We start from the raw sequence: 12,870 nt of genomic DNA, 5'->3' as shown, positions 1-12,870 counted from the left end.
AATTTTCTAGTGGTCTTTATACTCACCATTATATGATTTATTTGACACTAGGTATATCAGTTTTCTCTTATTCTATTCAATTCTTAACAGAATTTAAGGTACTGTAAACTGATTAACTGAATAGTAAAAAAAAAAAAAAAGGAGTTATAGAAGTATTTCTTGATGACATACATAAATATAAGAGGAAAACATGAAATATTTGTCAAATACCCTATTAGCTAGAGCTGATACCTTAATAGTATCATAGACAGATAAATAGATGAATCCTTACCTTTTCTCCAGGCATAATTCATTTTTTCTGATGCTTTTTACAGTTAGTGGTATTTGGATGTGAGATGTTATTTTTCCATTCTGCTTTGAGTTCAGTTTTTTATATTCTTGTCCCTTCATCACGATGACATAATGGTTGAGCTAGGATTCAAATGTGTATTTTCAGTTTCCTTATTTTTGTTCTCTATAGCATATTGCTGCAAATACAACTCATGTGACTTACTAACCAGAGTGCAGTATTTATGAAGAGACACACTAAAGGCTATCGACAGCGGGAAGAGTAGTAGCACAACAGGTTTTTTTGAGACTAATGGAGCCAAGCAGTTATGCATTGAACAATTGCTTTTCTTAAACTGTAGAGTAGAAACTTTACATATGTGATGTAACCTTGTGTAACTTTTACAGAACTATACATTTTTGCAGATAAAAGAATGATGTATGAAGAAACTGAAGCTGAGGTGTTAAAGAACAAATTACCCAAATCCCAAAACAATTATGCCACAAAATCTTGTTCCAAATCCTAGTATCCTGTGAGATTTAAATTCAGATTGAAAGCCTGCTTTTACTATTATTTTTGAAAATTTCCTCTTGTTAGCTTAACTTCTCTATGTACAGTTAAACATAGATGACATGTTAGGACTGTTGTGATGATTAAATGATAATACAAGGAAAGTGTTTAGAAAATCTTTAGTGGCAAATAAATATTAGATAATTTTGCTATTGTTGTTATTTCAGTTTAGAACGATTTTGTTATTTGGTGATTTTAAATATTATTATATTGAAATATTTTTGTATTTTGCCATTGTTTTTAAAAGATTTTCCTGTTTGTACAGTAATGTGATACATGACTTCTCACTTAATAGATATCTACTAACTTTTCTGTCTCTTTTCAGTGATTTACTATTTGCTGTTTTTATTAACAGTACTTGATACCTTCTAGAAATAAGATNTACACAAATACAGACATATATTTTAAATATATCCAATATTTTTTAAATTTTTCTTTATTTTAATACTATAATAATAAAATCATTTCTTGTTTCTGATATGTAATTAGGACCATATTTTTTCTTTATTTTATTACTATAATAATAAAATTATTTATTGTTTCTGATATGTAATTAGGAACATATAAAAACAGATTTCTTAAATATTTGCCAATACTCAATTAATAGAGCAAATAAATAGGGTTTTGAACGAACTAGATTCTAATGTTTATTCATACCAACAGAATGTGAAAGGTTACTTTCATATGTAATATATCTTTAATGATTCACATTAATTTCTGTATTGAATATATACAGAAGAAATAGTTTGTTATTTTATTATCAAATGTATTCTTTTGATAGTTTAATACTTATTGTATAGTATAATAATGTGAGAAATAGAAATATGAAAATAGAGAATAATAGAGTCTAAATAATTTCCTTTTTTCTCTATGTGACATTTGCCTAACCAAAAAGCACAAATAAAGTTTAATTAGTACTTGGATAGAGGAAACTCATGCATTTTTTTTTAGGAAATATATATACAATTCAAGAATGGCAGAAAGTATGAGTCGGTCCTCTTTCATTAGTGGAGCAAAATTCTTACAATTGCCTGGTAATGAAATCTAGGTTTATTAATATCTTTGCAACTTCTAGTTTCTCTAGAATATACAGCAAGATATTTATGGGGAAAATGATGTGGCCATTTCCTGTTCTACATAGTTATACGAATTAATTGCAAACAATTAAAAACCTATTAAGTTTTTCCATGCAAGAAGTTTACTATTTTAAATTATGTTATAGTGCCAATAATAAAAAATGTTTTTAAATCTAGAAAACCAAATTGATGATAATTTAAAGAAATTTAAACTCATTGCAAAAACTAATGCATTGTACACAAATATAGGACGGAGAATATTTGAGTGAAATTTGAATGACCAGCAGACAAGAATCACATATGACCTAAATGATAGTTTCTTGTATACCATCCTGCCATTAAACATTATTTAAATTCAGCAAAATTAAAATTCAGTATATCATTTACCTTAAATAATAAAACCTTGAAAAGTCTTTATTACCAAGATTCTCTTGTACTTCCAGAAAGACTTTTATAAATGTTCTTTTTCTGTGTATCTTTCCTTAGGTTTTCCATGCTTATGTTTAGAGTTATCTCTATGCTGTTTAGCATCTTCTTTTCTTATAACATTCTCTAAATGATATAACATTACAAAGACAGAATTAATGATTGCCTCTGGGGATGAGTTTAATGAAATGAAAATTTATAACTCCAAAAAACTATACCTAGTTTTCTAAATTTAGAACTTGATGTACCTTGGGTGCCATTATTCCACTCTTCCTAAACAGTGTGTCTCTACTGCAAATGTTTTCTTTCATAGCAGGGTCTATGCAATACAAAATCATATTAATTTAGTGTAAAGAAAATTTATCATTGAATATAGAACTTAGGAATTCAAGCCAGTTTTATTCCAGTAATTCTATATACTGATATTTCACACACACACACACACACACACACACACACACACACACACACACACATTTAACCATTTTTTTTTTTAATTTAAGGGCCTTGTCACAGGATATCCATGAATGGTGAATATTTTATGGATATTAGCAAAAATTGACAAAAATACTGAAGAATTAATTTGATTACACACAGACATATACATGAACACATAGATATANNNATATATCTGTTATAAATATATGTTTGTATATAATATATATTTGTATATATATATATGTGTATGGGTATATATGAATATATATGTATATATATACATGTATATGAGATAATGCTTAAGCTTAAGATTTTTTTCAAATAGAAAGAATATAACATTTTAATAGTGATGATGCCTAAGTCAGAATGTTTTCCTTTTTAGTAGTTTCTAATTTTAAACTTTTTATTTTGTCATAATTTCAGTCTTCAGAAAAGTTGTGATAATAGAGCTTAATTTTTCTTCTTTGGTAGCAAATAATCATTATCAAACCTAATAGCATAAAACATTTTATCTTAAAATTTGAAATTTTTATTGCAAGTAACAAGGCAATGTATCATTCATCCAAATTTGTTGCAAGAAAATCCATTTCTCTTGAAATTTGAAGATTAATTTATTATAATTAAAATTGTTTAAATGATTATTTGAATTTATATATTTTGTTTATATTCTATTGAAAAAATTTCACCCTATGTCCATTTATGAGAATTTATTTAGGACTAAAATTCTATATGAAGCAAAAAAATAATAAGGTCAGTTTTCTTGGACATTAATCCATATTAATGATGAAATAAAAGCCATTGTTACTAGGAAATGATTGATATATTTTGCCTGTGAAATATATACTTACCTGAGAATTTACAATAAGTATATATCTATGTTTTTATTAGAACATTAATTTTCTATTCTTCAATACAGCCTAAAAATAGTATTTCCATTTTTCCCTTTAAATAAAGCTACCAGGGGCGCCTGGGTGGCTTAGTTGGTTAAGCGTCTGACTTTCGCTTAGGTCATGATCTCACGGTTCGTGGGTTCGAGCCCCACGTCGGGCTCTATGCTGACTGCCAGCTCAGAGCCTGGAGCCTGTTTCAGTCTGTGACTCCCTCTCTCTCTGACCCTCCCCTACTCATGCTGTCTCTCTCCTAGAAATAAATAAAACATTTTTAAAAAATTAAAAAATAAATAAAGCTACCAAAGAAAACTTAGATTAGAGATGATTTTGTGAGAAGGAAAAATAAAGACATTTAGTTATCATACTCTTTCCTTAGTAGGCATAAGCAGAAACAGTGGAATGGGAGTTTGAAGACCAGCATTCTTATGCAAATTATGTCACTTTAAAAACTGGTATATTACTGAATCTCATTTGACCTCAGTCTCTTCAATAAGGGGGTATTAGAGTAAACCTTCCAGATTTCACCTGTTAAAATATCTAAATATTTTAGAAAATGTGATATATCTTAAAGGGGTATTATAAGATTGAAAAACCAAGAAAAGCATTTTCCACGTAAAAGGTACAATGAGAGATTCTGTAGTAGAGCAGGTAGCACTTTCAAGGTTAGCTATCTAATCCTAGATACTCAATTTTTTTTTTTTCATTTTGGTAAAAACACTTAACATGAAATCTACTGTCTTAATTTTTTAGGTGCATAGTACAGTATTGTTAATATATGATGTAGAGTAGATCTCTATAACGTATACATCTTGTATAACTGAAACTTAATACTTGTTTAAGAACAACTCCCCATATCTCACTCCCTCCATCCCCTGGAAGCTACTATTCTACACTGTTTCTGAGAGCTTCACTATTTGAGATGTCCAACATACATGGAATCATGCAATATTTGTCCTGTAACTTATTTATTTCACTTAACCTCAAGGTTCAATCATGTAATTGCATATAAAAGCATTTCCTTCTGTTTTTAGGTCAAATATTATATGCATATGACAGTTTTCTTCATCCACTCAATCATTGATGGACATTTAGATTGTTTTCATATTTTGGCTTTTTAAATAATTCTACAGAGAAGAAGAGAGTGCAGTTATCTCTTTGAGATCCTGTTATCAATTATTTTGGATATATACCCAGAAGTGGGATTGCTAGGTCACTTGGTAGTTCTACTTTTAAATTTTGAAGACTCTCCATACTGATTTCGATAGTGGCATCATTATCTTACATTTATATCAACAGTGGACATAGGTTCTAATTTCCCCATGTTCTCACACACACTTGTTATCTTTGGTTTTCTGGGAGGAGATTAAGGATGCCAAAGATATTTTCCAGTGTCTGTTGGCCATTGTGTATTTTCTTGGAGAAATGCCTCTTCAAGTCCTTGCACCATTTCTTTTTTATTTTTTTTAATGTTTTTATTTATTTCTGAGAGAGAAAGAGACAGCCTGAGCAGGGGAGGGTCAGAGAGAGTGAGAGATACTGAATCCGAAACAGGCTTCAGGCTCTGAGCTAGCTGTCAGCACAGAGCCTGACGCGTGGCTCGAACCCACAAACCACAAGATCATGACCTGAGCGGAAGTTGGATGCTCAACCGACTGAGCCACCCAGGCACCCCGCTTGTACCATTTCTTAAGTTATTTTATTTTCTGTTGCTAAGTTGTAGGAGTTTTTGAAATAGTCTTTCTTTGCTTTGGTTGACTATATTTTGATGATAAATCTAAGAAACTATTATCAAGACCAATGTCATGAGTTTTCCCTATGTTTTCTTATAGGAGTTGCACACTTTCAGATCTTATATACATTTTGTGCTCATTTTTGAATATGATATATGTATTGTATATATTTTATATATGATATAAGATATAACATTCTTTTGAATATGTATATTCAGTTTCTTAAAACATCATTTTTGGTAATCTATCATTTCCCTATGTTTATTCTTGGTACCTTTGTTAAAGATCAATTAACTGTATATGTATGGGTTTATTCACAAATGTGTGGAAGTTTAACAACATACTCTTGAATAATCAATGAGTCAAAGAAGAAATCAAAAGAGAAATATGAAAATATCTCAATATAAATGAAAACACAGGGTACCAAGAGCTCCTGAATGGCTCAGTCAGTTGAGTGTCTGACTTCAGCTCAGGTCATGATTGATCTCATGGTTTGTGAATTCAAGTCCCACATTAGGCTCATTGCTATCCATGCAGAACCTGCTTCAGATCCTCTGTCCCCCTCTCTCTGTCCCTACCCGACTTGTGATGTCTCTCAAAAATAAATAAGCATTAAAAAAATGCAAAATTCCAAAACATATGGGATGGAGCAAAAGCAATACAAAAAAGAAAGCTTGTAGCAGTAAACATGTACATTAAAAAAGAACAAAGATTTTAAATAAACAACCTGACTTTACAACTCAAGGAACTAGAAAAAGAACAACCTAAGCCAAGAGCTAGCAGGAGAAAGAAATAATAAAGTTAGAGCAGAAATAAATGAAATATAGTACAAAAATAAAAGAAAAAAATTAAAACTGACTTGACTTTTGAAAAGATAAACAGACTTGAAAAACATTTTGCTCGACTAAGAAAGAAAACAAGGTAAAACATAAAATAATACAAGAGACATTTACAAGGGATGCTTCAAAAATAAAAAGGATCATAAGGGACTACTATGAACGCTTATACACTAACATATTAGATAACCTGAAAGAGTGGATAAATGCCTGGAAACATACAGCCTACCAAGACTGAGTCATGAAAAAATAGAAAATCTGAACAGATCAGTAATGAGTAAAGAGAGTGAATCAATAATGACAAACCTTCAAGGAAAGAAAAGTCCAGGAGCAGATAGTTTGTCTGGTGAATTATAACAAATATTTGTGTAACAATTCTTCTCAAACTCTTCCAAAAAAAATATTCAAGAAGAGAATACTTGCAAACTCATATTATGAGGCCAGCATTACTTTGATACCAAAACTGGATAAAAATATTATAAGAAAAAAATACAGGCCAATATTCCTTTTTAGTATAGATGAAAAATTCCTCAACAATGTGCTAGTAACCTGAATTCAACAACACATTACTGGAAGGATCATATAACATGATCCATTGGGTTTATTTCTGGGAATGCAAGGATAGTTCAAAGTATACAAACAAGTAATGTGGTACACAACACTAACAGACTGAATGGCGAAAATCACATGATCATCTAAATAGCTGTAGAAAAATCATGTGACAACATTCAACATGTTTTCATGATTAAAAAAATCTTAGAAAACTAATTATAGAAGGAATTTACCCCAACATAGTAAAGGCCGTATATGAAAAGTCAATGACTAATATCTTAATGTTGACACCCAAAGCTTTTTCTCTAAGACTGATAACAAGGCCAGGATGCCCACTCTAGCAACTTCTATTCAACATTTTAAAGAAGGCTTAGAGAAATCAGGCAAGAAAAATAAAAGGCATTAAAATCAGAAAGGCAGAAACAAAATTATCTTTGTTTGTAAATGACATGAACACGCAAGTAGAAAACTCAAGATTCCACAAAAAAACTAGTGGAACTAAGGAACAAAGTTGTCAACTCACACTGACTTACAGATATTAAAATAAACTGTAGAAAGAGTCCTGATCTTAGATCCATGTTGGTGCAGAAACAGTGACTTACCAAAGATCATACAATCTGTAGTATTAGAACCCAAAACAGATGTCAGTGAGTTGACTTCTTTGTGGGGCAGCAGCAATTGTGGTAGTAGTAATATTAGTGTTAATGATAATGGCAAGTCTTCTGTTGTGTGCCAGGCAGGCACTGTTTATGCTTTACGCACCTTGACTAATTATTACAGCAACCCTGTGCCATAGATTCTATTATCGTGTCAATTTCACAGATGCGGAAACTTAAGTACAGGGAGGTTATCCAAGCAAATAATAGAGTTGATAGTTTGCCGGTATAAAATGTAGGTACTCAGGTCTCAGAGTGCAGGCTGGTTTTTTAAAAAGTAAAAAAATAAAAAAGTTGTTTTCTTTCAAATATCACAAACATAAATTTTTCAACTCAAAAATAATTTCAAAGACACAACTAATACATTTTGCATCAGCTTGATTATTAGCAAAGATAATGCAGTGTATATATATATATGTATATATACACACATATATACATATATAAATATGCATACATATATACATGTGTATATATACATATAGTTAACCCTTGAACAATACAGGGGTTAGGAGTTCTGACCCATCCCCTGCATAGTCGAAAATCTGTGTGTAACTTTCGAGTCCCCCCACACTTAACTAGTAGTAGGCTACTATTGACTGGAAACCTTCCCAGTAACATAAGTAGTTAATTATCACATATTTTTGTATGTTATTTGTGTTACATACTGTGTTGTTATATAAAAGTAAACTAGAGAAAAAATATTATGAAAAACATAAGGCAGAGAAAATATATTTACAGAACTGTGCTGTAAAAAACCTGCATATAAGTGGACCACATAGTTCAAACTGTGTTTCAAGGATCAACTACATTGATCCTTAAAAGCCACTTTTGATTGTAAAGAAAATATGTAATTACTGCCTTCTTTTCCTTGTAGTAGCCCTTAAGCCAAGCTCTTTTGAAACTGTAGAAAACAACAAAGGGCCAATAGGCAGAGATATGAAATTTGATATTTCTCAATAAAAAGAGATAATTATCTTCTCTAAGAGTAAAAACAAAACAAATCCCCCCTTTCCTATATGAGAGCGAGGCTCAGGCAGTGGTTTGTTGATAAATGTTTAACCACTGTCTCTCTAGGGAAAAATGTATGTGTTTTATACATAAGGTTAGTATACATTTTATATATAAGATAATATACTACACAATTTACAAATAATAAAGACATTATACTCTTATTGTAAACTTAAAAAGAAAAAAAGAACCTAATGGACAAATTCAGTAATTTGTGAGATATGAAATCAACATGCAAAAAAGAGTTGTGCTACTTTGTTTTGTTTCTTTGCTTCTTAGTTCATTTGTTTTTTTAGATTCCACATATAAATGAGATTATATGAAATATTTCTATCACACAGACATTGTTAAATACAGAGAATGAACTATGGTTGCCCAAGGGTAGGTTGATAGGAGGATGAGTGAAATACAAAAAGAGAATGGTATAATTTACAGTTATAAAATAAGTACTCATGAAGATGAAAAGTACACCATATGGGTTTTGGTCAACAATATTATAATGTTTGGTGACAGTAGCTACACTTATCATAGTGAGTACTGAATAGTGTATAGAATTGTTGAATCAATATGTTGTACAACTGAAACATATTGTACAGTGTATAACATTGTCCATTATACTTCAATAAAAAAATAGTTGTGCATTTGTAATAACAAACTATGTGAAAAAAGGAAATTAAGAAAATGATTCTATTTACAATAGCATAAAAAAATAAAATACTTAAAAATAACCTTAATCAAGGAGGTAAAAGATTATGTATACTGAAACTATAAAACGTTGATGAAAGAAATTAGAAACAAATGGAAATCATTCTGTGTTCATATATTTGAAGACTTAATATTGTTAAAATATCTATGCTACACAGTGCAGTTTCCAAATTCAGTGCAATCCCTATCAAAATCTCAATAGCATTGTTTATTTTAACAAAACTATAACAATTCTGTATGTAACCATAAAAGACCCCAAGTAGCCAAAACCATCTTGATAAGAAGAACAAATCTGACGGAATCCACATTCTGATTTCAAAATATATTACAAAGCTACAGTAATATATATAGTATGGTACTTACATAAAAACAGACATATAGACAAATGGAACAGAATAAAGAGCCCAGAAATAAATCCACACATAATGGTCACCTGAGCTTTGACAGGGTGCCAAAAGTACACAATGCAGAAAAGATGGTCTCTTCAGCAAATGGTGTTAGGAAAACAACATTTACATGCAAAAGAATGAAAATGGGCAATTACCTTATCTTACACTGTATGCAAATATCAACGTAAAATGAATTAAAGTCTAAAAATGCAAAACCTAAAACTTAAACCTAGAAGAAAATTTAGGGGAAAATCTTTATGACTTTTGTGTAGACAATGACAACAAAGGCATAGGCAATAAAAGCAAAATATAGACAGGTGGCACTACTTCAAAAGATGTCTTCACAGCAAAGAAAACAATCAACAGAGTGAAAGGCAATTTGTAGAATGGGAGAAAATGTTTTTAATTTAATTAGTTTTACAGCAACATTTTTTTGAAAGGAAAAATCATATATTGAAAGCACTTTATAACATAAAAATATCATACAAATACTTGCTTTGGGTAGTTATATTATAATTTCAAGTTAAAATCTGGCTTTGCCCCATTATAAAAGATCTCCTTGGTCGGTGCAACATAGTAACTTTTAGAATATATAGATTTTGATAATATGAAAAATATTAAGAGTTCTTACTTTCTAAGCCAGCCCCACATTCTAAAGCTATGTCACTTGGGATGCCTGGGGGACTCGGCCGGTACAGCAACATTTTTTTTTAAAATAGTTTATTGTCAAATTAGTTTCCACATAACACTCAGTGCTCATCCCCACAAGTGCCCTCCTCCATGCCTATCCCTCCTACCCCCCACATCCATCAGTCCTCAGTTTTTGTCAGCATTCAAGAGTCTCTCATGGTTTGCCTCTCTCCCTTTCCCCCACCATTTCCGCCCTTCTTCTCCCCCTTGTTCCTCCGTCAAGTTCCTCCTAATCCTCCTATACGTGCAAACATATGATATTTGTCCTTCTCTGCCTGACTTTTTTCGCTCAGCATAACCCCCTCAAGGTCCATCCATGTTGCTACACATGGCCAGATTTCATTGTTTCTCATTGCCATGTAGTATTCCATGGTATAGATAAACCACATCTTCTTTTTTTTTTTCTTGGTTGATGGACACTTAGGCTCTTTCCATGTTTTAGCTATTGTGGAGAGTGCTGCTATGAACATTGGGGTACATGTGCTCCTATGCATCAGCATTTCTGTATCCCTTGGGTAAATTCCTAGCAGTGCTATTGCTGGGTCATAGGGGAGTTCTATTGTTAGTTTCCTGAGGAACCTCCACACTGTTTTCCAGAAGGGGCAGTACAGCAACATTTTTTAAGGAGCTAGTATGTCTACTACGAAGTGGATATTACTAAGGACATGGAAGGACAAAGTGTGAAGCTTTGAAGCTTATGAATACTAGCAATTGAAAGGAGATAATGAATGTTATGGAGAAGTCATGTTAAATCTCCAGATGTCTACTTCATGCTGTAGTGTGGATTGTAAGGTATAAGTTAAATTTTTTCAATTGGAGTAGCATCTTAAAAGTCCAGGACCAGGCTTGAAGTATTCTCTACTATAAAACAGAGAAGTGGTACTTTTAGTTCGGTGAAACACAGGCAGAAAATATTGTTTTGAGTGCAAAACAAATTGTTACTAATGTTAGTATTTATTTCCTATTTATATGTTTAAAGTTATTGATAGTGGGTTTTTTAGAATTAAAATTGATAATATCTAAATTTTCCTACAATTTTAGAAAATTGGATATAATGTGATGTTTGTTCCCCTTGCATAAAACAGAGTTCTTAAAAAGTATTCAAAAAGAAAGTATTCATCAGTCATTTTATCTTTCATGGCACTCACTTTTAACAGTTTTTTCTTTCTTTTTCTGTGTTACTGACAATGTTACGTAGACACACAGAGACATACACATACAGAGGAGAACAATAATTCAAACCTAAAGCACCTTGCAAATAACCATACCATTGCAGTTGATAAGTCATGATGTGGAATATTTATAGAATTTTATAAAATCAGACATGACTAATTAATGATCTATTAAACTACTTTATTTTTTCACATAAGGAGACCAGAAGTTTGACATATTTCTTTCAGGACATATACATTTCTAAAGAAAGATTTTTTTGTTTTATGGTATTTCTTATTTTTAATGATATTTCTTCTGTAGTATTAGTCACATTTGAAAATCCTTAGCCATCAGTCCAAGCCTTTGCAGTGAATCATATATTCACTGAAAAACAAGCCCACACAGCTACCAATTCTTTAATATTTGTATTTCACTTTTATAGCTCAAGGGAAAATTTATTGGTAAAAGAGGAAAAACATCTTCTATATACAAACTGTGTGATTAAAAGGCTAAATTGAGAAGTGAAACATACGGCAGGGTTGTTGAGTAAGAGGTTGTCCTGTACATGGATCTTTGCCTTTGAACTGGTTTCCTACCTTGTTTCACTTCCACTTTTGGCTTTAGTACTAAGGAGGCCGGGTAAAGAGGGTTAGAGATACAACCTGAAGCTGACAATCAATTGTCTCTGCTGCTCATCCTTATGTGTGAAGAAAAGTTAGCAAATAACTAAAAGTGAGAAAACTAGATACTTCTTAGAGACATGTATAATTCTCATTGATAGGAGGATATTTATATTGCTTTATTATATTTTTATTTTAATGGCCAAAATTCTATATTTCATTTAAGTGGCAATACATTTTTTTCTGTAATCATTTCCATGTATTTCTGACAGCTCATAACCCACATTTGAGAATATCCTTTGCCATAGGTCAAGGTATATGTTGATTAATAAAGTCATTTAAAGATCATCCTCGTAGTCCTTATGGAAGAATTAAGTAACTTAGGTCAGAAATCAGAGCTACATATAAAGACTCAAAAAACTATGTGTACTTTCTCCATGGATTTTAGAGAGTATAAAATCTTAATTTCTCTTATGTAGTGGAAATTTTAACAAAAAGTCTACGTATGCTAGTCTATAAATTGGAAGAAGGGTACTAAACTGGGTGACACAACTTCCAAGTTGAGCTAACCGTTAGAAATGGAGTAAAGTGGGATGGCTGGTTGGCTCAGTCAGTTAAGTGTCTGACTTCCCACTCAGATCATAATCTCACAGTTGGTGAGTGGGATTCTCACTGAAAGTGCAGAGCCTGCTTGGGATTCTCTCTCTTTCCATCTATTTCTGCCCCTCTCCCTCTTGTGTGCTCTTTGTCTCTCTCTCTCAGAATAATAAATAAATAAACATAAAAAAAGGCCCTTTGAAATGGAGTAAAGTTACATTGAGAAGAGTCTTGTCAAATGAGATTGGGCCGTATCCATATCCT

The 12,870-nt window shown here is 31.5% G+C and overlaps 1 protein-coding gene across 5 annotated transcripts in view; it reads right to left on the bottom strand.

Annotated features, from left to right (window-relative positions):
- Window positions 1-347: 347 nt before the first annotated feature.
- CYLC2 (cylicin 2) overlaps window positions 348-12,870 on the bottom strand; it is a 31,665-nt gene continuing 19,142 nt past the window's right edge. The window contains exons 5-8 of one of the 5 annotated variants that reach the window (XM_077752252.1): window positions 9,592-9,640; window positions 2,589-2,659; window positions 2,336-2,466; window positions 348-411 (exon numbers count right to left, since the gene is read on the bottom strand). The gene's annotated coding sequence lies outside the window, so the exon portion shown is untranslated. The remainder of the gene's footprint in view (window positions 412-2,335; window positions 2,467-2,588; window positions 2,660-9,591; window positions 9,641-12,870) is intronic. The other 4 variants (XM_077752251.1, XM_077752254.1, XM_077752253.1 and 1 more) reach the window with 4 other exon arrangements.

The sequence above is a fragment of the Crocuta crocuta genome, unplaced genomic scaffold (assembly GCF_008692635.1).
Source record: "Crocuta crocuta isolate KB4526 unplaced genomic scaffold, BGI_CrCroc_1.0 scaffold211, whole genome shotgun sequence".
In the NCBI taxonomy this organism is placed as follows: domain Eukaryota; kingdom Metazoa; phylum Chordata; class Mammalia; order Carnivora; family Hyaenidae; genus Crocuta; species Crocuta crocuta.
The sequence above is the reverse complement of the archived record's forward strand: the minus strand, read 5'-3'. Positions and strand labels throughout refer to the sequence as shown.